The 24028-nt window shown below is 40.6% G+C and overlaps 1 long non-coding RNA gene across 3 annotated transcripts; it reads right to left on the reverse strand.

Annotated features, from left to right (window-relative positions):
• Positions 1–656: 656 nt before the first annotated feature.
• Positions 657–23124, reverse strand: LOC127480358 (uncharacterized). 3 transcript variants are annotated; one of them, XR_007907846.1, is made up of 5 exons: positions 23059–23124; positions 19292–19376; positions 14205–14294; positions 3145–3289; positions 2074–2653 (listed from the first exon to the last, which is right to left on the reverse strand). It is a non-coding gene; the product is annotated as an uncharacterized LOC127480358 (long non-coding RNA). The 3 variants fall into 3 exon arrangements; XR_007907845.1 differs by lacking the exon at positions 23059–23124 and having other exon boundaries at positions 19292–19723; XR_007907847.1 differs by lacking the exons at positions 2074–2653; positions 3145–3289; positions 23059–23124 and adding an exon at positions 657–2041 and having other exon boundaries at positions 19292–19723.
• Positions 23125–24028: the final 904 nt, after the last annotated feature.

The following is a 24028-nucleotide window of genomic DNA, read 5'->3' on the forward strand; positions in this document are numbered from 1 at the left end:
AAAGTAATAATACGATAACCAGCAGCAGCAGTTATTTACTTTGAAGCCTACCCAAAAATGCTTTTGCTGAAAGCACCTACTAATGTCATCGCTTGAGCAGCTGTTACAGTGGCAACTCCCATATTATGACTCACCTTCTAGGTCATGGCTAGGATCAGCAATGGGCTGTTCTCCTGTGCTAGCCATGCCATACCCACAGCCGTGGAGAGAGGGGGGGCCAAGAAGCCGACTTCTGTGCCCGGAAATGTTTTTGCAGCTTGCCTTGCTACCATGCTTGGCCTCTCAGCTTTGCATGGACATGGAAGAACTGCAAAAGAGTGTAAAACATGATCCTCTTTTCCAGCAAATACGAGAACTAACTCCTGTAATCAATCTCATCCCATCTTAGGAGTTTGGACAAAACCTCACTGATCTGCTTGTATTTCTTTCCTGTGAAGTGTGTGCACTTCATTGGGTGAGCTTTCCTTCTTATCAGTGCTTCCTCTCGCTGCGTCCTTACTTTTTTTTATTTTCTTGAACGAGTTGTGCTAAGGACTTACAGAGCAAAACTGACCCAGATTATTCATTTTCCCTGTGCCCCAAGCCTTTTTAATCGATGGCACTAGCTCAGTGTAGCAACTGAATAGGATTAGTCACTTTTCCCTCTGGATCGAGTTTGGAGGAGGCTGCAAAGATAGATGGCTGAAATCAAGTTGCCTTTGGGGCTTTGAGCTTAATTCACAACAGAAGGTAGCCAATTCAAATCACTCTGAGCCTTCCACTAAGGGAAGGTGACTAGGATTAGTCCCTTTGTACCATCTCAGTTCCAAATACATTTTCAGCATTATTTCTGGCTGGTCTGTTTGGGTCTGAGCCAAAGCCCCTTATATTTCCAGCAATTCCAGTGAGTTTTGCATCAGACCTTTTGTGGGGAGCAGAAAGAAATGATCATATTTTTGTCTCTCCTAATGTCAGCTTGCTGGTAATGTCACACTTACAAGTGACAGCAGCAAATCCAGAAACATGCTGATACCTTACACAGCCCTGGGATGACACATTTTGTCCTTTTTGTCTGCCCCTGTGATACAAGGTGAGGTGGCAAGGAAAAGCTACACTAAACTCAGGATTTACAACACAGCTTTTGAGTAAAGCTAGACAGAAACTCTGAATTGGGCCAAAAGAGGAAGGAACTTCATTCAAATGAGACAAAATGTAACAGAGAAACCAAAAGTGGCTTATTTATGTGACATAAGGTAGTGAATTTACAGTCTCACCCTTTGGTTTCCCACTCACAACTATCTTGCCATAACTTAATAATGCTGTCCAACTTCCCTTGCTGTAATTTTTTCACACAATACAGCTCTTAGTCCTTAGAGTTTTATCTTTTTCAATTCCTTACAGAAGAATGAAAGGGTCCACAAGCAGAAAAAGAATTGTTTCCTCTCCTTTTATTCCAGTACCAAAGAGGACTCAGTTGTGAAGGAAAAGTTTAGATCTCATTGTCAGACCCTTGCTGCTTGCTACTTGGTTTTGGTTCTGTTAGAGACTAGTCCTGGGACCTGTCTGAAGGCCTTGCTGTGAGACTGTCGTGTGGGCAGAAAGACTTGAGACCTGTTTCGTGTTTTGACCTTATTAAAGTCCTGGCTGAACTCCCATAGATATGAAGAGCAGCTGGCAATTAATTCCAAATGCTTAAGCAGAGAAGTATAGCAGCATATAACTATACATATCTTCTGCCTCTACTGTGCTTCTTTTACGCCTCTGCTGGTATATGGTCTGGTTCGTTTTGGTAATTGAAAAACTGGAGATGCTTAGATCAATTAAATTTTGCAGCTTCATAAGAAGTTTCAACAGATATATTTCCAGGGGGTTCTGCCTTGCTTCCAGGTGATGAGATTGAGTCTTAAAATTGCTTTATCTTGAAGATACAATGATTCATTTCTTTCTCGTTTTGCCCAGTCTGTAGCTAGTACTTAGCGACCAGGACTGAGAGCTGTGTGGTTCTTCCCCTGTCTATGTCTCTATAGCATTGATTCCATATTTCTGATCTTCATTTTCCATCCTGAAAAAAAAGAGAATGATGTTCATCTGGAGTTAGACTGAAAGTGTAAATAGAGGTGCACATTCAGACTTCATCCCTAGCCACTCATTAGTCTTTTTTGTTGCTTCCTTTTTGTGCCTGATGGACTTCCTTTTCTGCAGAACAATGCTTCTCCTCTGTGCTTCCTTTGGGCTTTGCAGTAGCTGGCTCTGCTTTTCTTCATAGAATCATAGAATGGTTTGGGTTGGAAGGAACCTTAAAAATTACCTACTTTGAACTCCCCTGCCATGGGCCGGGACACTTTTCACTACACCAGGTTTCTCAAAGCCCCATCTAGGATCTCTGGATTGCTGTATTCCTTGACTTCTTCTCTTCTGGCAGTGCATGCTCCCCTAGTTCAGATGTTTTCCTTGTTTCTGCCTATTTTTCAATTTACAGGAACTGCTGCTTTATTGATCATCATCAGCTTTCCATTTCTACATACCACTTTTCCTTGGCAGCAGTACTCAGGTTCTGAAGAAACTCAGAAAGTGGAATACTAGATTAATACTAGATTAGGTAGTAGGAGGACTATCATCAAACAGTAGTACCATAGGAAAGATCCCAAGGTGATGACATTCCTGCTGGCAAGACCTGTGGGAGAGATGAAAGATGTTGTCCAACATGACCCACACAAACAGACTCCTGTAAGCAGTGGATCAAACTGCAGCAAATGCAGTACTTTTGCCACTCTTCTTCTGCTAGCTTGCAGGAAAGTCCAACTTGACATTTAAACTTGTGTTTGCTTTTTATTTGTCAACACTAAATGGCCAATGGCAATGTCTACTGCTGGACAAAATCTGTAGATGAAGCTTTCCACCACAGTAGTGAATGGTTAGGTTACGACATGCCTATGCTGGCATAACACCAGGTATAGCCCTGTAAAAGCCAGTCTAAAAGACTGGTTTGCCAGCACAAAGTGCACCTCCTGATGTTGCATTTTTTCTGTACTGCTGTATTGCCTGCACAGCTATCCCAAGAGATCTTTTCTGGTGTAAGCTTAACCTCAGAGTATCTCTGTCTTGGAACAGAATAGTCAGAGAGGAGAACTGATGGGGATTGGCTTATTAATAATGTACACTTACAGTTTATGCCTCTGCTTTTGTAGTGTTCTTTCATAATTTCAGATGAAAAAGGACAGTGTTTATTATATGGTCACCAGAATGTTACAGATTGCCCATAGACTCTGAATATGTTCTCTGAAAAATCACTCATTGTAAAGATGAAGGTCTGCAATAAGACACATAAAATGTCGGTCAATTGTACTGAATGTGATATTTAAGAACTCAGTAATAAGTGGACAAAACAATTTTCCTAGTATTTGAAATAAAAGGGTTTCTCACCTTGTAAATAATATTTACATCTACAGTCCTTTCTTTCTGCACTTTCAAATATTTCTCAGTGTCACAGTATGGGTCACTCTGGCCTAGATGGGTTAGTACAAGAAATTCTGCTTTGCTTGCTCATATGCTGAATTGGTAATATTCTAGTTTATTCTTTCTATTAAAAATGAGAGTTTTCCCATCTGCTCCAATTGTGTGGATTTGTATATCCATGTGAGGAAAAAGTCCACGTCCTAACTTCTCAGAAAATGTATTTAGTGAGGATTTCAATTGAGTCTTTCAACCTCTGCCTCCTCATCTAACAAAGGTTCTTCTCAACAGAGAAAGATCAGGAGAGGTGTTCAGGGCTCAGCAATTTCACTCTGTGGCTTGACTGCAGTTCAAGACTTCAATGGTCTTCAACTGCAATTTTTCTCCCTAGGCCTCCTTATTATTAGAGCCCTTCAAAAGGAAGCAATAGAATCACTCAGACTTTTACAGATCCCTGATGCTGCATTCTTGAGAAACCAGTGTATTGCAATTCTTTTCTTCTCTTTTTGTCTGACCAGTACATGGAAGCAAAGAATAGAACATGCATCTGATTGTTAACCATTACTTAACACCTGAATCATATATTTTTTCATCTTTATTGAGTGATAAAGCATTCTTCATTTCCCACATAAAGTCCATAATTAAAACAAAAAGTTGTATGCTATTAAAAACTCCAGCATTAGAGAGCCCTTCATTTCAAGGCTTCTTAAACTTTGTCTCTTTTTTTTTCTTCCTGATATAGGCCATGGTAACTCTCAGATTATGCCAAAGGTTATAGAAGTGTTCACAGCATGGACTAAATCTTCACACATAACACTTTTTCATTATCCTTTCTCACGTTCATGTTCACAAAAGTTCCATGTGGCATCTTCTGCAATTGCTGACACGGAAGTATAAGCTTAGGAAACCTAAACATTTCTGAATAACCTTGTATTGTTCTGTTCTGTTCTCATGCAATCATAAAAGGTGTCTTTGAAATATGGCTTCTTGCTAAGCTAAAGAACGACATGTCTGTGGCCTGAAGGACAGCTAGATATTTCAGGTTTTATCCCTATAGATATGCTTCACCCTTCACATCAATACAATCATACAGATAGAGTTAGGCAAGAATAACACTATCTGTGAACTCCCGTTCCAGCATAAAAATACTGTCTCTAGTTCATCTAATACCCTTTCCAGAGCAATATAAGTCAAAACTGGAAAAAGGCTCACTTCTAGACTGTTCACACAAGGTATTATACCAGTGTAATTATATAACATTATATAATATAATAACCTCTTTTGTTGCATAGACATGCTTCAGGAAACTTTAGCCATGGTGTAATGAAGTTTCTTTGCCAATCTTTTAATTTAACATTTCTGTTGAGTTAGAACAGGAACAAGAGGAGCTTCTTTTGATACTCTGTTTGGGATTTCTCTCAAAGAATTTACTGCACCTTTTTTACTCCTTTGACTTTTACTTTGCTTTTCCTCTCTGCATAGCCTGAAGCACTGCCTTTCTCCATATTTGTGGGACCATGATTCTCTGATTGTTTTTTACCTTTTCCACTTTTTCTTCTGTATACACTTCCTTCTTTCTGGCTTTTCTTAACTCTCTGCAAGTGATTCCTGGAATTTTGGCCAGTGTGTCCAGTCAGCCAAGTTTTTTTTTCCCCATCTTCTCCAATCATACAAAATGGTCAATTAATTCCTTTCCCCCCTTCCTCCCATAGCAAATGCTGCTATGTGAGATCCTTCTTCATATTCCTGCTTCTCCCGGGCTTACAGGCTGCTCCATGAAGTGCCTTGCAACTGTTCACGGAAGCAGCTTTCTCTCAGCGGATCAGTAACACAGCAAATGCTCTACAGCCTCACAGGTCCACAGGGGCCTGTAGTTTGAGAAGCACTAACCTATTGCATTAGTCGGTGTGATAAAAATAGGAGCCCTCTGGACATGAACTTTTCATTCTTACAGCATAACTGGGCTTTAGGCGTTACCACTGTATGAACAGGACGTAATAACATAACTGCAGAAGTCAATAAATATTTTTATAGAAACAGTTTTAGTAAGATGTCTCCCAGCCTAGAGACACGGGTGTAGTAAGAATCCAGTGGTGTGTATGCTTAAAGCAAAGCAGAAAATCATTCTTCCTATGCAGTGTTCAATGTTCAAGGTGTGACTGAAAGACTGAAACTGCACAGCTCTGTGGCACTTTGGGTGGCAATCGTACCACACCCTGGAAGGGTTTGTTTGCAAAACTGAGATAGAAAAAAAAAAAAGACACTGAACAGTAGATGTCAAGAGTACTTCCTCTACTAGGTATAGTCAGAAGGAGAATTGCTCTTTGAAGATTTGCACATAAATTGCCGTGTCCTCAAAAATGAGATTTGCATTTCAGATCTCAGAATTTATATATTGAAACTACAGGCAGTCTTTACAGCGTGGGCTGATATGAAAGGCATATTCATATGATTTTTTAAAAACAGCTAATAATGAAATGGAACATTACCATTTTTTCTAGGAATTTGTTGGCAAAAAATTTGGAGATTTTTCATATAGCAGAGACAGGACTAGCACCTTTCCAATGCCACCCTTAAATTCTGCCATTATTTTTGCTTTAAACATCTGCTAATCTCAAAAGATGCCCTTTTTTTTGCCAATGCCATAGAAAGATGACACTCACCCTTCTAAATACACATTGTCACACAGGTCAAACAATGCAATATGATCATCTGCAATCTGGGAAACTGTAGGTTCATTAACCATGATAGTATTTCACCAGTTTACGTTTTATTTAAATTCGTCAAGCCTCATGCACTGACTGATGAAGTCAACAAGATTCTTTTCACTAGTTTAATCTGTTTCAAATCAAGCCATTCGATAAGAGCAGATTTTTAGAAGCAACTCATTAGTGGAGATGCTACTGCTTTCTGCAAGTAGAAGATGGCCATTGGAAGAATCCTTTAGTTGCCTTGACATCTATGCTGTAGCTGTGTGTTGTGGACATGTAACCCAGGTATTGTGGGTTTCTTTAATTTAGCTTCCTTGATATCCACTCAGTTATGTTTTCTTCCGCTACTGTGAAATATTATTTTCCTGTCTTCTAGTTTCTGTGCTATTGGCAGTCCTTCCTCTGTGCTTATCAGAAAAGCAAGAGAGAGGACAGTGTCACACTTGAATGATTTCTTATAAGGTTGGGATATACTGTAGGTTTCACAATAAGAGAACCTGGCCAATGGAGTTTGTATATAGAGATTTTTCAGTTTTGCTGCAGCTATGGGATTAGGCAGCACAGTAAAAGAAAAAAGGTGAAGAGAGGGATTCTGACTTTGCCTTGGCATAACTCTATTTAGTTCAGCAGGTTTACTCCAGATTTACACTGTAATAAAGCGATCTCAGAGTTAAACCAAATAGATCAGTTTACAGTGCTTTTGGAGGCATCAATTTACTCAGTCACTTGGAAAATCTTACCCCCCTACTGCCAAAGATCTGGGACAATTCACTATTCTAATATATTTAGTGGCCTGCACTGTGGTGTATAGATGTGTTTGCTTAGTAGAATTAGGAATCTGTAAAGCAAATTTTAAACAGCAAGCCCTTCCCCCTCTTGTGCTTGAGGGCAAAGTAAAGAATAAGATGCACAGGGAATTTCCTGCCCCTGTAGAAAGACAAAAAGCTAATGAATGCTTCTGGCCTGTAGCAGACCTGGATGTAGCCTTCCAGCCAGTGATCACTTTTGCAGCCCTCAGAAGCAAATTGTAACTAGACACAGGTCTGAGTGATCTTGTTCATGGGGAAAAGGATGCCAAGAGCCTGCTGTGAGGAATCCTGTCCTGACTGGTAGGATTTCTCCCATGCTGAACAGCATCTTTTCTCTCCTTCATTGGATGGACAGTATTCTGGTCCCGCTATTAAATGGCTTAATATACTATCCTTGTTCTGTAATGGGACAGGCTTAAGCAAGCTTGTAGGTGTGAGGGAAAAGGCTGTTAGCTTCCTGTATCAGTGGCAATTACATGAAGTAGGCTTATCAATGATGACCACATGCTACTACCATTATGAAAATGGACTCTGTGAAAGTGAAAATAGATGAACGTTGCTGTTTAGGGTTTTTTTTGACAGATTTCTTTTTTTTTTTTTTTTGTCCTCCCCATGGTGTGAAATGGCATTTGGCAAAAAGTATCTGAATGCTGGAATGCGTCATTTGGTGCCCTAAATGTTTACATCCAAATGATGGCACAACATGCTGCAAGAACAAAGGTCTGTTGGCTGGAATCTGAACTGGTTTCCTAATTCACACCTGTGCATTGGCAGACAAGCAGCCATCAATCACAGACTCCCATGTATCCTGGCTACAGTGCTATGGGCAGGGCTGGAAACATTTCTCAGAGTGCTGATGGGAGGGTTCCGGTAAGAGAAAACAGTAGAAGAAAAGTAAGAAACCAAAGGTAATAGAATTACAGGAAAGAGGGCTGGAAGGGATATCAGGAGGCTGGATTGACTATACTTGTGTAATTCCTGACAGGTGAGATTAAAAAAATCTCTTTGAAATGCATTATGGCCACAGAGCCACAGATACAATTTGTTAGAAACAAATTACTGTCTACATCTGCTAAATATTAAAGCACCATTGCAAAATGGCAGACAGCGGTTTGAATTGCTGTACAAAAGTTCCTATATCTTGTTTTATTCAGGTATATATAAACTATCTGTATAAAATATTTATCTACAGGATGGCAGACTATAGGTGTGCATTATTTTGTTACACTCTGACAAGAAATGGAATTTTTCTAGAGTAAGACTTGTGTAGCACACATGAAACTGGGCTCATAATCAGCTTGTACAGCTTTCAGTTTTATGGATGGATTTTGTGTTTAAGAAGAAAAGTAAATAAAAGCAGATAAAAAAGAAAATTAACTACTATGCAGCTAAATCATCTTTAGAAAGGTATCAAGGCCAGGTCTCTCCTCATTAGTTTCTTTCTTCATTAGTACTAGAAGAACAAAGAACAGCATTTACTCTATATTCTAAAGATTAATTGAAGTGGGGGATGGAACAGTGAAATTGAATTAGTAAATTATTAACCAATTTCTAAGTAATAAGAAATAATCTATTACAGAGCCTATCCCTCCATCTAGAGATTTGTCTTAAGCATTTGTCTTTAGGAGAGAAGGTGGAAGGAATAAAGGGACACAGACCAGAGACAATCCATCAAGTCAGCTATTGGAACATGAATAATGAAGACCTTTGAACTTGGCAAATTTTCCAGATATCTCTCTCCTTACTGTGACTTACAGATTGTCTGAGGGTCACTGCTTAATCTAATGCCCTCTTTTTAATTTTTGCCCCAACGTTATTAAAAATGCTCCCATTATAATCTCAGCAGCTGACAGTGAAAGCAACAGTTAACAGGCCTGAATCTGGCAGCGTGTCAGCTCAGGAACTCCCTCCAGCCTGCAAATACAGCTCCACCCACTCACATTTTCAGGAGAGAAGCCTAGTGCCAAGGCAGCGCTGGCGAAGGTGGTGACTGGGGAAGTGGAGATTCTGGCTTCTTTGATTTCTGAGGCTGCCTATGAACAACCGGGTTCTTTCTTGCTTTTTGAGTCAAACCTCGCTTTGATGGCTGGAAGGTTTCCTCTTTGCTTATTTCTGACATTAAAACTCTGATTTACTTTTAGAAACCATAGTAAGTAACACTAGTGTCCAACTGAACCCAACAAACTTGCCTCGTGTAAAGTTCTGACTAAGAGGAAGGGTCTGGCTTTCACTACGGATACTTCTCAATAGCCTGCCTCATGGTTTAGAGGTGTTTCGAAGCAGCTCACAGGGGTGAGATTTTAATCTATCCATTCCTACTGACTCCTGGTGTATGGGATGTGCTTGCAGCATGCATGAAAAGATTGGGCAGGAGGAGGGGAGAAGGCATGTAGGGTACAAACAAGCACCTTCACCCATCACAACTGCCTGGTGGAGGTTATGGCTCTCCTAAATCCACCGAGGCCCTTGGTCTGGCAAGGGTTAAAGCCTTTACACCAAGTGTAAAGCTCTATTCCTCTCTGCCTGTATGATGGTCTCCTTCTGACCTACTTCATATTTGTATCTCTCAGTTCACAGCTGCAGCCCACAATACAGACACAGTCTCTGCTCAGAAGTACAAATGTGTTTTGTCCTATAGCCTAACTGTCCTCCACAGTCTATAGGGCCCTATGAATGGCCTTAATGGATTTTAGAGGCTGGAAGTAGGATTCTTTGGAAAACCTCTACCCAGCAGAACCTGAGTGCCAGATTTCCCTGGCTGGGCTGCAAACTGTGCAAACATACATTGCTCTCTCTCAGACTTTTGCTTAGGCTTTGGTGCAAGCCCACAAACAAATAAAGTACTAAATTCTTTACTCCCACCTCCAGTCTTAAATGAACAGCTGCTTGACTCATTGTACCCTAAGCACAGCTTTAATGAATCACTTCAGCTCCGGCGATGAGCCTGTCTCCCCATCCTTGTTCCCTGTATGTCAGCACCGCTGTCTCCTCCCCACTTTGGTTCAATGGCTTAGACCATCTTCCAGGCACTTCCAGGGCCTGCCAGGAGTGGGAAGTGGCAAAAGGACACAGTAGAAATTGTTCTGTGCCTGACTCACTTTCACCTCAAATGATGCTCCTGTTGTTCCCTTTAAGCTACAGTTCTCAGTTCACATTCAAGAGGGGCCTGAATCCAGTTTCTCCCTTTCATCCCTCCATCCAAATGAGTGTTGGCTCTGGTTTGTAAACAAGAGAACAGCTACACACTTCAAGCAGCTGGTTCACAGTTGCTCCAGAGTACACCCTGCCACTGAGAAAGAGTGAGAGGAAACTCCTGGACTTGTTCTCTCAGCTTCACTGTGTAATTGGACTCTACACCATGTCAGACCCAAGGGTAGACCTACAGTGATTGCCTGTTGTTGGGCAACACTGGCTGGTGATGATTTCTCAGCAGAGCTTTCACTTGGAAAGTTTCATTCCTTCTTAAAATGCTCTCATGATGCTGTGAGCGGGGATGAGCTACAGTAGCATCCACAGCAATGCACTTCTGGATCTGGCTCTCCCATCCCTCATGCCTGGTGTATACTATGCAAGGTTCTGCTCATACTGCTGTATAGAGACATGCTACACAGATGGAGAAAACCTGCACAAAATCCTTCTGACTAGTTTGTATTCACTTTTCCTCTGTGCCTAAGGGGCAGGCTTACAGTCTCTGAAAAATTCTGCTTTCTCCTTATATCCCAAGCCCTTTGAGTTAAACCATTACAAAGGCAGATACAGAGATAGTAAAGGAACAAGGGATTTTCTTGTAATTTTAGCATTTATTACCTTCTTAAAGATGCAATTGTATAAAATAAGTGATGTCCTGGCAAAGGCTAGTGTTATCCTGCGCCAGACAATTTTATCACCCTAGTCCATGAAGGCTCTAGTGTACAACATAAAGCTGCTTTGCTTTCCGACATGCCAGTTTTTTCAATGCCAGACCTCCCTTGGCGGCTCGAAGGAGTTTTCCTCCAAATTTAGCCCCTCTTCAGCATCTTTCTGCCCTCCTGTAGGTACCACCGGCGCTGAGCCGGAGCTGCCCCGAGCGACCGGCTCGGCGACAGGAGGGGGAGCTCGCAGCGCGCCGGCTTTAATCGGCGACTTAATTTAGCAACGCTGCAAAATCACCACTGCGGCTGAGGTGTCCATAGGGCCCTTCTCAACACCTCCTCCCCCACCCACCGCAAAAAAAGAAAAAACCCCAAAAAAACAGGAGAAAAGGGGAGTTTATACTGGGGTTCAGGTGAGGATGGAGAATTTAACTAAATTAAAGGGGAGTTGAGAGTTGATGTGGTTGCTGGGCAGTGATGGAGATAGTGGATCTTAATATATATTTACAGCACTAGCAGCAATGAGTAAGATGCTCCCAGTAGTAAACAACATTTTTCTTCTGGTAAACTGGTGCAGGTTCACTGCTGTTGTACGTTCCTCAGTTCAGCTGAGGTATCAAGGGTTGTGCTCACTTACACTAGCACTGAATTTAGCTGTATATATACTAGGACACCCACGAAGGGAACAATGCCATGCCAGTGGAAAAGTCTTTGTTTCCAAAAGTGAGACAGGAAAGCATTGACTACCAGTCTCATCATAAAGTCATAAGACTGATCAAGCTCTCCTCTTCAGTATAAATTCAAGTCTGTGCTGTTACACGGAGTCATAGGGGCACAGTTTGGGTTCATGCACAAACTCTGCCACACCTTTAGGCCTGCCAAAAGGCTCAGCCCAAGTTAATATCACGCTTCATAAAGTTAGGATGCTTTTCTGAAAAATTCCTCTTGGACTTGGAGGCACCACACTTTTCTTCTTTTGCTTTCACTGTTTTTACCCTTTTCTCTGAGAAGTCAGCTGAAGGCAGAAGTTGGGAAAAAAAGCCACGAGGACAACCTGTGTCTGTTTCACAGCAGTAGTGAGAGCAGCTTTTTTTGGTAATAAGACCAAACCCTGCCTACCTTTGCACACAACCTGCTGGTGCAGTACTGCAGCTGAGCTTGCCATTAAAATGGACAGTATTTTCCTTAATGCAGACAGTCGTGTAGAAAGTTAATCTCCTAATATTGTAGTGATATGTTGAAGAGAGATTTATTTTAGAGCCCCCTAAGTGCTTGCATTATTCTCCTCTGTATAATTTCCATGAAAATTCCCAAATTCGATATCTGGTAATCTCTCATAAGATGGCTTTTTAAGGTAAAATATCCCTCTCCTTATCTGTAAGGTCATGACCTTCATTATTAGTGCAAGCTGAGCCTACGACTAGTAAAAAAGAGCCTACCTCTTGAGCTAGAGAAGAAAGAATCTAGATAGATCAAACTATTTAGTGCCAAATTAAATAATTTCCTGATGAGCTTTCCCGGATAGAGGGTTGTATCTTCCCTTGCTGTGGAATAGGAGCAGGGTTCTCTGCAGGCACAGAAAGCTTTCTACAGATACAGCCCTGTGATTCATTTAAACAGAATGAACCTCATTCTTAAACCCATCTAAAAATGTTAGTGGAATCATGAACACTGACCTTAAAATGAAAAATGATTTGCAACCTTTACAGAGGTGTCTTTGTCATAGTGCCATGATTTAAAGTATTTTATCCACTCAGCTACACAATCTTACCATTCATTTGCAGTTGTCATTTTACCTACAAAAGCATTCACTTAATATCCCCCAAAGCAAGAGGAACTTAACGAGTATTACAAGGGGAAAATTATTACTAGTATATTATATAGAAAGGCTGTAAAGTTCAAACAGAGGGAGTTGTGTGTGCACACCACGTTCCATGCAAATTACACTTAATAGTTTAACACTGCATTACATTTTGCCTCCTGAATAAAAATGCTTCTTTAGTTATTTTTCTAATAATCTATGTAACTTTGGGGAACTAATTAAGGCAAACCATTTCCAACATGCCTGTTTAGCTGCCTATATCAAGTGGCCTGATTTTCAAAAGTGCTGACTACTGAAGCTATAGTAAATATTTAGCATCCCTTACTACCTGGTAATTTTTATGTGGTCAGTGTAAATTTAGGAGCCCTATGTGAGCTACCTATGTGATATTTGTGCTTTAATTATTTTAACTGTAAGCCCATAGCTCACAGTAAGAAAATTAAATCTAAGAACCATTTTTAGTAAGCTTATTTCTCCCCTCCTTTCCCCTCTTTTACTCTAGGAAAAGATGCCAACCTACAATTCTTTCAATGTAAAGGTGCTTCTGTAGCTGCAGAAAAATGCTGACATTGCTCCTTGATTGCAAAAGGAGCATGTGACACATAATTAATCCACATATGGACAAGAATGTCTTCCAAGACTGGAAATGGAAAACTAATCAAGAGCACATATGACACACTGGATCCAACACACATGGTTCACTAGGACTTCTTGGCTGCCTCACATCTGGCTGGCTCAGAGCGCAGGCAGAACCGCACATGACTGCCTGCCTTCTTTCATGGAGACATCTGTTGAACTGAAGCTTTCAGTTTCATCAGCTTAGTGAGTGCTGAAGTATGGTTTATCTTGCTTGGACTATGGTTTTGAATGTATTCATTTGCTTCCAGTGAACTAGCACAATCCAATATGTATATTTTGATTCCTAAGCCTTTGGTTTGGTCTATACACAGATTTTGTACTCATATAAGTAACAAAAGTGCTAGCACAATTATTTTTTTTTTCTATTAAATCCAGGGACATATCTCACAGAAGAAAATCCCCTCTGGCAATTGACTTGAAAACTGCACACCAAGACCTTGTTTTGAAGGGCCAAACTGACTACTGCTACAGATGCCAAATTCTCATTGGCTTTAGCAGAGGATCTACTTCAGAAAGGATTGAGGTGTTGTGGTTTATATCACTGTGTTGGCTACTGGAAGCAGCTGCGCTTTCCAGTCACATGGAGAATTATTGAGGTCTGAAACAGGATGCTGAGGTTCCCAAGGTTGAGCACCTCTGGAAAGGTTTAGATTGGGTTTCCAGGAACTTATATCTTTCCTCAAAATGTAGATGAACATGAAGACAAACTAATTCTTCATTGCCGGATGCCATATGTTATATAAAGATTTACAGAGCTGTTTGTAGCAGGTGCTTTGGCTGTGCTGTTTACTGCTTCAATGAGAGACCAAGTTAGATTTTTATATTCCTCTTCCATAATATTTAATGAGCAATATTTATGCTTATGTCAGAGATATGCTTTGAGCCGTGATTATTATCTGCAATTTTGCACTGTAATACGATGTCCAACTTCAATACTCACTGTTATGAGGCACTGTTACGAGGCAGTGGTCCTTGTCGTCTGATCTTACAAAATGTAGAGAGTGGTTATGGTTTTCGAGGCTGGAAGGTTCTGTGAATGTGAGTAGTGAATTATGAAACTGTTGAATTTTTTGTGTCCTGAATCTGAAGAGCAGCCAACCAAAGCAACGTGCCTACAATATATATACACACATAAAAAGGCACACGTGTACTCGCACATAAACAATGCAGGTATGGATACAAAAATTCAACTCTGTAAGTGTGTCCTGAATCAAATATACTAAAATAAATCTCAACTATATTGTCTCAAAAGCATCCCATAAATAGAAAAGTGCTCAGACGTGTTTGACCCTGCTAGCAGGGTACCATGCATCACCTGCTCTGTAATACCTCACTTGAAGTACCTGACTCATCAGTCATGCTGCCTCCCTTTCACAATGGGCTAAGGGATGGGCACAATCTCCCATCTCATGGGAGGCTATTTATTGGACCCTGTAATGCAGACAGGAGCTTGAGCTCTATTTCTGAGAGAAAGGGCTAACATGAGGCTAATTCAAAGGAAGCACATGGGACAAGGCCCTGGTGGGGCCAAATCACTGTGAATGTATCGAAGTGGAAATTTACATCAGCTCAAGACAAGGGCTGATGTACTTTGAAAACACAGAGCCTTAGTGAAAGAGAACATCGTTTCTCTTTAAATATCTGTTAACTGTTACAGCACTTCAAAATGCAATTGAGGGGCAAAGATTGCAAAAGTACTTCAGGCTTCCCCACAAAATTCGTCTTAGTAGGACTATGTTTGAAGTACAAATCTTTCAGAGAGATCTTTGCACAGAGGCTTTTAATTATTTTCATGGAAAGATGGTGAAAGGAAAGTAGACAGTGAGCTATACTCATGCACGGGTTTGTGAGACAGGGGGAGGGAGGGAGTCTAATGTCAAGGAAATCGTCAAATCTGGAAAAACCTGTCAAAAAGGGCTTTCACAGTAGCTCTCTTTGTGAGAACAGTTCTTCAAGCAAGTCCTCTTGGGGCTGAATCACACAATTCATGAGAGAGAATTGGTGGGTAAAATAGTAGCAATGATCTTTAAAAAAGAAAGTCCAATTTCCACTTCCCATTTTGTCATAAGCTGTCAGGAAGTGTTACACAGTGCTATTAAACAGCTGTTGCCTTTCTTCTTCAAGATGGGTGATGTAATGCTGGTAGAGAGCATTGCTCTCCCTCAATCTGTGAAGTGTGGTGGAAATCTCCCTAACACCCACCCATACAGTGAAATTGTAGTTGCCCTAGATGGTTTTTCCCCCTAAATTCAAGAAATTCAGTTTTGTTCCCTGGGACATTCCTGGGCTGAGATTTAATATTTTTCTTGCAGAGGTGGATGCTGTGACCAGCAGCTGTTACTTTGTATGGTTACAGGTCTGGGTGAGGAGACAGTGGAGAAACTGGAGAGAGGATGGTGCGAGAGGAGATAGCCCTTGAACTAACGGAAGCTGTTTTTTATTAGCTAGTTCAAGGAACTACTTCAGCATGCTTTTGTTTGACTGCTGACGGGCAACAGTTCTATAGTGGCATCTACCCTGTTAGGAGACTTGGAAAGGAATTAAGACTGCACTTTAAACAAGGTCTCACTGGCTTTTGTTGACATCCTCCTGATTGACACAAGCACAGATGAGAACCTATCCTCAGGGCTTATAAAAAGCCCCCACATTTCTAAACTAATTTTTTTGTGTGATTAAAGCTGGCAGACTGCTGGTGCTATCTCAGAGAGAAGTGAATCAGTACATAGTCACTTGGCTCCACATTCCTGCTGTTCCTTAGGCAGCCAAATGACAGTGAGAGGGGGAGGGAGGAGCTGTGATGAATGTGTTGCAAAAAGCACTAGAGTGCAAGAAGATGGGGGAAGAGGCAAGCAATTCCCTTCTTCAAAGCACCATCCAGCATAGATTTCTAACTCACATGAAGTGGTATATCTGATGGAGATGGTTTGGATGGCTACACTGAGTTACTCAGTGCTGACTCCACTATATGAGCCAAGCTGATGCTATGAGGTTTGTATACCTGAGTCACCATCAATGCTGTCAATCCATTGCTCAATGGTCCCAGCCAGCAGAACCATCATCCTGCTCAGGTTATCCTCTCTGCAGTAGCTAAAGAATGTCTTTTGTTGTAAGGCATCGCTAGGTACTTATGGGATGAGTCTCTCACTGATGATGGCTCTTGTAGTGGGAAACTGCAGTGGACAGCTGAGTTCTTCACCAAACTCAGCATCTGCTGGGTTCATGTGCTGTGAGGAGATTTTTACACCTGCGTGCAGATGTTAGGTGTTACTTTGCAAGAGTTTATATTTAAAACTCTCACAGTCATTGGTTTATATGGACTGCCAATTCTGCATTTCAGATGCTCCCTTCATCACACAGCTGCATAGGAGAAATTATTGGGACACCTTTACTGCTGATCCATAAGAAAAATGGTTCAGCAGAGCAGTGGACTGTGCAAGCTAAGACTCCTAAGAGGAAAGAGACAGGCTCTCTCCCACTGCCATTGGAGACAACATCTATTTGCACAGAGTGAGGGATTAAATGACAGTGGGAAGAACCGAGGATTTTCAGTCTTCTCAGAGGAATATTATAAAAAAGCAGAGTAAAAGGAAAAGTGTATAAAATGCCTTGACAGTGCCTTTTAAGAGAGTCACCATGTGTTATTTTAGCCAATTGTTTATTCATTTCTACTTAATGCTGTGTGCTAAAGTTCTCAAAGCTGCTGGCAATACTCAGTGGAATAATTTTAGAGCAACCTTAATAGAATGAGCAGAATAAAGGATTGTTCAAATATATTGTAGCAAGATAGCTTTTTAATAGAACAAGTTATTCAAAACACTGATGTCTAGGGCTTGTGAATGGAAAAAATCTCCCCTGTGTTTAATTACCCCAGCCTGTCTTTATTTCCTTAGTATAATTCTAAACACTGCTTGCTAGTGCTGGATGTAGTCCAGTTGGAAAGTTGGTATTTGACCAACGATGTGTCTTATTCACAGGCTGGAGGTCCAAACAGGATGACTACGGCCAACCATCCTATCTGATCTCACGCATAATGCAGGTTATGGCATTCTACCCTGCAAGGCCTGCAGTGGAAGGAATTACTCTTTACCACTATTCCAGATTCAGGAAAGCATTTCTATTTAGAGCAGTACTTAAGCACACACTTAACTTTAATGATATGCTTAATTCCCATGCAGTTAAGTGCAAGTTTGAGTTTACACCTTTGTAAGAAAACATTATGGGATCCAGTAACTCGGTCATACTGAAAAGTGTACTTTATGACTCCCAATGCAAAGTTAAATCTGAAGGGTTTATTGAAAAAAGTCACATGGCTTGCTAATGTGACCTTCAGAGAGATCTGATTTGCTTGGGGATTTTCAGGCCTACGAGGCTCCAGTGGTGTTGCCAGTTGCAGTATGAAACTGCTTAGGAACTATAAGTGATATCCCCTTCCATTTCACTTACTAGAAAGGATATATGAATCAATAATATTTCATTAATTCAGTAACAACCTCTGTTAAACCTCTCTAAAGACAAGAAAGAAAAGAAGCTGATTTTGTCTTGATTTCCAAGGTTTTTTCACTTGCTTGGGGAATGGAGAAAATCTCCACTGCACCATAATACCTTACCTAATTGAGCTCTTAGATTAATGTTTAAACTTCATTTGCAAGTCCATTACCAAATCTAATCAGTTACAAAGGTACCATCAAGGAAAGGATTTTTTTTTCAAATCCACTTCTAATTCACACTTCTCCTCACAATCGTCCAAGGCACTGGCAGTGGCTGCAAGTACTGCATTATAGATATTCTACATACACCAGGAGAGGAAAAGAAACTACAGAATATTTTCAGTGGAGATGATAATATACAAAATTACATTAAGTTCATATGCTAGTGTAAACCAAAAAGGAATTTGTTAAATCCTAAATCTACTGAAACTTTCAATTATCAAAGGAAAACAATACTAATGTTCAGCCTCTTTAAAAATGACGATACCACCTTTGAGAAGGTACTAGATTGATTGCACTGAAGACTTTTCCCTAGATCAATTACCTGCGAGAGATGTGCAGTGTTATCCACGGCATCTTCCAGTGAACTGAAATCCTGGCACAGCCCAGAAGTTTCAGGCCTGCTTAATTTTCCATGCTCATATACTCCTCAGCCCTGTTGCTAATAAATCCTCTTCACATTCAAAGTAAAATGTTCCTTTTGAGCTGCACATCAGAATAGGACCACCAACTTCTCAGTACGTGGGATAGCAAACAATATAAATGCTAACACACAGCTGACCTGACCAAAGCTGAATGGGTGACTTCAAGCCAAAGACTGTCTCTCCCATTACCTAATCCCTGAGACATCCAGACTCCCATTCTCATCAACACTAAAAAAAAAAAAAAAATCTGGATTTTATTTTTATAACTGTACTCAGAAGATAAACAAAGCTGAAATCAAGATCTAGAAATGAGCAGTGTGATATTATACAGACACCACTACTTTCAGGGAAATCAAAATTTTGCTGCTGTGTCTGTGTAATTGGGGAAAGATCTGCCTACCCAGGGTGGTCGGTCCCCAGCTTTGGAAGGGAGGGGTGTTTAGGGGTAGTTGCTAGAAGTCAGGGGTTTAGTGACCTCTGCTAAATCTCCTGATGCATCTATTCATTTCTTGATCCCTATGCACCCTTTGCAGCCTGCTAACCCTGTCAGCACAGTAATCTCTACAGGAAGCAGTGGTTGGGAAGGAGTTTTGCAGAGTGCTGGGAAGAAAGTAACCCTATTGCTACTACAGTGAAGATAATATTTTGCTGCACTGGATTGTCCACTAAAGGAAGGGTGTCTTCTGCTTGTCAAAAGGTCTCTGATAGAGGACAAGAGAGGCCTTTCCACGAGGCTACTTGGCTTAAGAAACACGATGAACAAAATCCAACATACTGTAGAGAAGCTGTGTCTCCCACTCTGTGTCATTGGCCTGCTGTGTGCCCTTGGGTTTCTCTCTTAGCCTTGCTTCTCTGGTTTGACAAACAGGAATGATAATTGTTATATTAGCACTTACCTTTGTAGAGCACTTGGAGATCCGTGGATAAGAAAAGCACTGTGTAAGTACTTCTGCAATGATATGCTGCTGCCTTTCAGTCTCCCTGTACAGAAAAGAACGAGAGCAAAGAACAAAAAGAGAAGCAGGTAAGAATGATTAATAAATATGCAGCCTACGGTAGCCTCTCTCTCCAGATAAATGTAATAGCGACAATGAATGCAGAGGAGGAGAGGGGCCAGCGTATGGCAGAAATGAAAGTGTAGACAATGCTGGTATTATATCCACAGATCCTTGTCTCCACGGACTTCAGTCACTGCTGTGTGCTTGAAGCTGGTCAGAAGAATCCCCAGCAGAGGTATCTGACTACACGCCCTTAACGTAGGATCACTCTGCCTGCTTTAAACACGAAGAAGAAGGAGGGAGGGAGAGCCCCAGGGTTCAACGTCAACAAGATATAAACTGCTTGACATTCTCGTTCTGAAATGCCAGCACTGAAATTATCAAGGCCTTTTTTCTTTCCTCCTTCCCCCCCCCCCAGTGCTCTGTATTTCCCCATGTAACAGTGTGCAAACATTTTATCAGCAAATACCAAGGGGGTGGGGTGGGGAGGGTGTGTGAAAAATTGGCTATCTAAAACTGATAAAACAATTTGGCACGGACACAGCAGCTATCACTTTTAAATGGCTGTGAGCTTTCTGAGGTTTAACAAGTTGCAGGGATAAAATTCTGGGGATTGACTGCTCCAAGGGTGAATGGGAAGCTGTGCTCACTTGCCCTGTGACATTTCTACTTGCTCCACTGCCCATGTTACCGGGACTGTGCCCTGATGAAAGAGGTTATACTGCTCTGCCGTATAGCAACAGTCCGTGACACTGTGCTAACAGTATGTTTGGGACCATTACTTAAGTGATAATCTCACTGCTCCTTTGTTTTATGAGGCAATAATCTGATTCCCATGTGCATAAAATGAGGCCAAAGGGTAAATAGTTTGTTATAATGAGGGAACAACATTAATACTGATGAAAACTAGAGGTCAGTGTTATTATTTCTGTTATGACACCCATTCATTTAATAATCCTTCTGTTCATATCCTAGCAGCGGGGATCCATGTCCTGGCTTTTCAAGGCAGTATCTGTCCCCTAATAAAGGCAGATATTATCCTGCTGTATCTAACTCAGCTCTCTCTCGATATGGTTCCTCATTACAATGAAATCTGAGAGCCTCACAACATGGTTGTGTGGTGAAGAACTCCTGGAGAAGGAGCAGAGACACTAAAGAGACATTATCTACATGGCCTCAAGGTATCAGTGGCAGGATAGGGAACTCATCGCAGGTTTTCTATTTGACAATGAGCTTCCCACTTTGTGGATTCTCCTTCCTTTCTGCTGCATCTTTCCCTCCCCCCAAAGTATCTACTCTACTGACAGTTTATCATTCCCAGCTGAGAAAATATTCCCAGGAGGCATTAGTGCATCAGTGATGCATTTCTATGGGTTTTTCTTTCCTTTTTTTTTTTTTGAGAGAGAGAGAGAACAGGACTATAGTTGGTCTACTTAGAATGGGCCTGAACATAGTAATATTAGAGGGTGTTCCTAATAATAGAATAGAGTAGGTAGTGTCAGATTTTCTGAATGAGAAAAATTTCCATATGTATGAAATATATATAATGGTATGTATAATTTCATAAACCAGTTAAGTTAAAAACATTTTAACATAGACTTTTAATAAAATATACAATCTCCAAGTACTCTGGATCCACCTGTTCCCATCTTAATCTCTTGTCACCAAGTTAACCTCCTGTTAGGTAAATCCCTTCTTCTTCTTAATACTGGTACATATTCTTCTGCTTGTGGAGTATATATATACAGATATTATTATTATCATCAATACTATCATAATTATTATTATTTCTTCTGATGCTGTGCTGGGTAGGAGACACAAGTATGAACCAGCACTATGCTGGAGTAATGCACATAGAACAGTAGATATTTTTTTTTTTTCAGATCAGCTGTAGGCAAAAACTTTATAATAAAAACAGATGGGTAATAGAAAACACCTGTTGAAGAATAGGGCCCTTATTGTATATATTCTAGCTCATTTAATGTACAGTATTCAGTATTATTGCTACTTACATAAAAAATACTTACTGATATTAATAGTGAGAAAATTTGACTTAGTGAAATCAGTGAAGTAGAGTTGGCTCTAACAATCCACTTTACTTAAACACCTTTTTTTTCAAGTACTCCTACAGGCCAAATTTTCAAGAAGTTTGATGAAGCAGAGAGGCAGGAATGACTGACAAAAATGATAATTTTAAAAAAGGGCATTTTTATTGTAGGAGCTAAATGAAAATTATTGGGATTAATTCTCTTCAGGTCTTCTAGAATATTGTTTTGAGAGAAAATAGAGAAGTTGAAAAAACAAATTATTTGGTACTGGTAGTGTGAAACTGAACTTTATGATGAAAGTCAACATTCTTCTAGTTGTGGAAATGACAGTGTATCTGCAGAATAATACCATTCTTGGTAAAATATAATTTGCTGTATGGTTTATTAAAAAAAAAAAAAAGATCCTACAAAGTGTAGAGTTTGAACCAACGCAGGTAGGCTTCCCAGGTGTGTATCCAGATCTATGCCAAAGTAGCTGAAGTCTATTCTACTGACCCAATGTGGATACTAAGATACTGCAAAATAACTGACTGAATGTCAGTGAATCTGAAAACTTCCTTGTGAAGAGTTTCAATGGTCTTTGGACTGGGCTTAGTATTAACTATTTATCACAGATAATACTAGGAACCTCCAGATGATTTGCTTCATTTGCTAAGCAAATGAAGACATTTGTTTAAGTAAAAATTCAAAGCAAAATTTTTGAGATAAGAAAATAAAGAAAATTTGTTTTCCAAGCCTGTTGTTAGGAAAAAAATTAGCAACAGGAATTCTCACCCCATCCCACCCCCCAAAATAAATTAATTTCTTGGCCTCTAATAATATTACTAAAGAGTAAAGTTGTAACTAAAGTAACAAGCATCTGATTGTTAGAAGCACCCTCCACTCCTCTCTGGATGCCAAAAGCACCAGTTCATCCTTTCCCACTTGGCAATATCCTGTAGTACCAGAATTCCTTCCTTTAATTCACTGATGCACAGAAGTTAAGGTGAAAAGGGATCATTAGATATCTTACATGGCCTCCTGTGTATCACAGACCATTAAATTCCTTTCAGTTATGTCTGGAATGAAGCCAATAATTTGCATTTGGCAAAGGCAAGGGCTGATTTGAAGATACCATGAGATGGAGAATAACTTGTTCCTTTGGTCATGTTGATCACCTTCACTATCAAAAAAAAATTCTTACTTTTCTAATTTGAACTTGCCTGGTTTTTGTTTCCAGTCATTAGTCCTTGTTACAGTCTTCTCCTCTAGGCTGTGGAACCCTTCTACTTTCTGCCTACAAGAAAGGTACTTCTGTGACATAATTCAGTGCCTTCAATATGCTTTTCAATAAGCTAAAGCACTAAGCTCTTGCATCTCCTGCTGCATAGATTTCTCTCTGTGCTGGTTTAAAAGTAAACCAGAGGGAGAAATGAACCCAACTTGAGAGATTACAAGTCAGAGTTACAATTTACTAAAAAGATTACAATAAATACAATAATACAGAGAAAACTGATTTTAACCCCCAAAGACAGATGTATAACCCAGCACCCTGGGACAAGAACAGAACAGTGTTTGTTGGTCCCTGTGCTGAGAACCACATGCCCCCCCGGGGGCAAGGTAAAAGGAAAGAAAAACCTGTTAGTCCAGATGATCGTGGCAATCCTGTTGAGAGTGGCAGTCGCAGTCCTGTTGGTGTTCTGGTCCTCCTCTCGATCCAATGAGTGGTACCAGAAGTCCCCAACCCCGATGTTTATATATGCTCAAGTTCAGGTGGGAATGTCCAGTACCTCCTCCAGGACAGGGAGTTTCACAATAGGTGATTTAACTCTGTGAGTCATGGGGTATTTTTGGAATCTTTGACGGTCGAGTGTTGCAGCTGCCTATTTTGCCAGTCCTGGGTGGCCCATTAGCAGAGATGACCCCTCAGTCTGGGTGTGAAGGTGTTAATGCCTTTCCAGAGGGGAGTTATCACAGCTGAGTCATTGATGCGAAAACAAAAGAACACTCCCCTGCCTCACAGTGATTCTTTAACACCCAGTTTGTAGCCTGAGGTGTCAGGTGTGCCCTGGGCAGCTGCTGCAAACGATCCATTTATTAATAGTCCATCAGAAATGACACAGATGGTGCAGAATACACAGTTTTGGTTATACCCATGTAATGATAAACTGATCCCAACCCCTGTAACCAGGAAACTCTCCTTTCGGATTTATTTCCAAAATCCTTTAAACCTGCGTACACCAAAACCAGATGTTGTATTCCAGTACAATTTGGCCCAGTGTTCTATCCAGAAAAATCACTTCCTTAGTCCTACTCAGTAATCACCAGTCTAGAAGTTCCAGGGTAAGACTGGTCATGTTTTATCACAGAATTGCCTTTGGAGTCCATGTTGAATTGCCTTTCTGCTATAATCTTTTTCAGATCCATTCTTTTACAGGATGAAGTCTATAACTTTGGCTTGGTTCCATGATGCTAAATGAATTACTTTATATTTCACTGCATAACTGGTCTAGTTAGAATGATCCAGGATTGCTGAGCTCCTGGTCAGTTTGTATGGGTGCTTTGTCCTCATAATTGTCTTTATGTCATCTGCAAATTTTATTAGCAG

Source organism: Manacus candei, unplaced genomic scaffold (genome assembly GCF_025592945.1).
Source record: "Manacus candei isolate 608988 ecotype Guabito, Panama unplaced genomic scaffold, ASM2559294v1 h1tg000072l, whole genome shotgun sequence".
Taxonomy (NCBI): Eukaryota; Metazoa; Chordata; class Aves; order Passeriformes; family Pipridae; genus Manacus; species Manacus candei.